At 43.0% G+C, this 2888-nt stretch overlaps 1 long non-coding RNA gene across 2 annotated transcripts; it reads right to left on the reverse strand.

Annotated features, from left to right (window-relative positions):
- Positions 1 to 435: 435 nt before the first annotated feature.
- Positions 436 to 2356, reverse strand: LOC130347227 (uncharacterized). 2 transcript variants are annotated; one of them, XR_008885197.1, is made up of 5 exons: positions 2194 to 2356; positions 1256 to 1296; positions 1095 to 1161; positions 830 to 994; positions 436 to 727 (listed from the first exon to the last, which is right to left on the reverse strand). It is a non-coding gene; the product is annotated as an uncharacterized LOC130347227 (long non-coding RNA). The 2 variants fall into 2 exon arrangements; XR_008885198.1 differs by lacking the exon at positions 1256 to 1296.
- Positions 2357 to 2888: the final 532 nt, after the last annotated feature.

A 2888-nucleotide genomic window follows, 5' to 3' on the forward strand; every position in this document is an offset into this window, starting at 1 on the left:
CAGTGATCTAAACATACTATTTAGAATTTTGGTTGCTGCATGGAGATTGCTGGGGTCCCAGCAGCAGGATCCCATTGATCAGACATCTTATCCCCTATCCTTTACATAGGGGATAAGATATCTAGAGGCGTAGTACCCCTTTAAGGGACAGTTCATGTACCCAAAAGTTGATCCTTTGCAACTGTATGACCCCTAGCAAGTTCCCTGCATGAGTCCCATTCATCAGAAAAAGGCTTGTGCATGGAACTTGCTGGGTGTTCTACGTTTGCCTCATAAACTGCACCACCCAGCACCAGTTGCCTCTCTCCGCACCACATTATGCAGATCGTGCAGGAGAGCAGCTTTGGTCATCCATGTTTTGCTAACTCTATTTTCACACACAGAAATAAATTAATGAGTCGAGCAAGTCAAAGAACAGTTTAAAAAAAGAGGAACTTTATTTATTATTTATTAAAATGTTTGTGTAGGGGATTTTTTGTAACCTCCCATCACTCACAAAGAGCGTACAGTAACTAATACTCAGGACAGGAAAAACCTCCAGAGGGGAGGAAACCTGTAGGGAATCCATGGCTACTGTATGGCCCTTCCTCTGGGCATACTAAAGGAGGTTACCTCTATAATTTGGGCAAATGTTTCTGTGTATGTGCATGATTCCTAGGCCTGTGCCTTCATCCAACGTCTTGCTGTAGGTCCCGAAATGCTACTCCATGTCCTGGAAATAGTGCATCTAAGATAGGGGACAAAAAAGATAGATTATTTACATGTTTATCATAGAAATACACATGGAACTGCAATAAAGACCTTTTGGACAAAACAATGTAACACTTACCAGTCACAGTCATGTGCATGACTTTGCATTCCCGTGTCCCTACACAGTGTCCAGCACCGGCCCCTCACTGATGAACAGGACCAGTGTTATTTCTGGGGCTATGCCTTCATCCAACGTCTTGCTGTAGGTCCGGAAATGCTACTCCATGTCCTGGAGATAGTGCATCTAAGATAAGAAAAAAAAGATAAATTATTTACATGTTTATCATAGAAATACACATGGAACTGCACTAAAGATCTTTTGGACACAACAATGTAACACTTACCAGTCACAGTCATGTGTATGACTTTGCATTCCCGCGTCCCTACACAGTGTCCAGCACCGGCCCCTCACTGATGGAGAATGAACAGGAGCCGTGTTATTTCTGCTCAGTGCTTCTCTTTGGTGGACAATGGTTATGACATCACATGTGTGACACGCTGTTACCTCCTGGGAGTTCTATTTCAGTAGTGCTGCTCTCTGATTGGCTGAAAATCAAAAAAGCTTTCTAATATATTCTGTATGACTGTTATCTAAGGTTTTTGACAAATTTTATTAAAATGGCGCCACTCCCTGTGGGTGCGTTATATTTGTTTCTCCTAACCAGACATTCTGTATAAGTAATATCATTTGGTGGCCCCAACAGCCTCGGCCCATAGGTTTCTTACATAGATCAATGCTACTCCGGTAGGCTCAATGAGCAGCGCTGGCCGCGGGGACGTCTGACGAGTGACGTCCCTAACGTTGCGGTCTAGAACGAAGGATGTCACTAGTCATACGTCCCAGCAGCCATTGATTTAAAGTGGTCGTGGCTCCTGCTGCCAGTTCAAGATCAGACACCATGGCCCTAGATTGACATGCTGCAACACCGATCCCCTGTGGCTGCCCACCTGTTGCAAAACTACAACTCTCAGCCTTCGGCTGTCAGGGCATGCTGGGAGCAGGGGCGGATCCAGAGTCGAGTCTCGGGAGGGGCGCTATTAGAGTATTTTGTGTTGGCGGACAGAAGATTACGGAACTTACAATATTATTAAATGTATCATGCAGTCCTTACCTTGTTTAAGACTCTTAGGCCGTGCTCATATGTCAGAATAATAATCATATATACCAATTGCCACAGAATGGGAAAGTGCTAAGGCTCTATAGTGAGGAGAATACGCAGTGATATCAGTGACTACAGGTGACGTCTTATCATTGTGTATTCTCCTCACTATAGAGAAGACGTCACCTGTAATCACTGATATCATTGTGTATTCTCCTCACTATAGAGATCAGTGATTACAGGTGACGTCTTCTCTATAGTGAGGAGAATACACAATGATATCAGTGATTACAGGTGACGTCTTCTCTATAGTCTTTCCTTATCTAATTCAGATGGTACATACCGCCAGGATTTGTTCCAGCTAAATCTTCTCTCTGCAGAACTTGATGCCCAGACGTCTCCTCACTATGCCAATGCATTCTGATCCTCTATATGAAAACAATAATTATTATAATACTGCCAAACACTGTATTCTTTGAATATAATACTGGCACACACCCTCCTAATATAATTCTGACATACTGTACCCCCTGAATGTACAACACACTGTACCCTCTGAATATAATACCACCATACACTGTACCCTCTAAATATAATACTACCACACACTGTGCCCTCTAAATTTAATACTACCAAACACTGCACCCTCTGAATATAATACTATCACACGCTGCACCCTCTAAATATAATACTATCACACACTGTACCCACTGAATATAATACTAACACACACTGTGCCCTCTAAATCTAATACTACCACACAGTGCATTCTCTGAATATAACTTGCTGTGCTGTAACTACCCTCTGAGTAAAATACCGTAATGTATTGTGGCCCCTAAAAAACGTACCACCCCAGAAATTCCTCACAATATACACTATACTTCTGAAAGGCAAAACACCCTGTGCCTTCACATATAGTAATAATGCCCCATCTTGTGCCCCTACATATAATATGACCCGTCCTGTTCCCCCACATAATAATGCCCTCTGTGCTGTGCCCCTCACATAGAATGCTCCTGTCATGTGCCCCACACATTT

Source organism: Hyla sarda, unplaced genomic scaffold (assembly GCF_029499605.1).
Source record: "Hyla sarda isolate aHylSar1 unplaced genomic scaffold, aHylSar1.hap1 scaffold_826, whole genome shotgun sequence".
NCBI lineage: Eukaryota > Metazoa > Chordata > Amphibia > Anura > Hylidae > Hyla > Hyla sarda.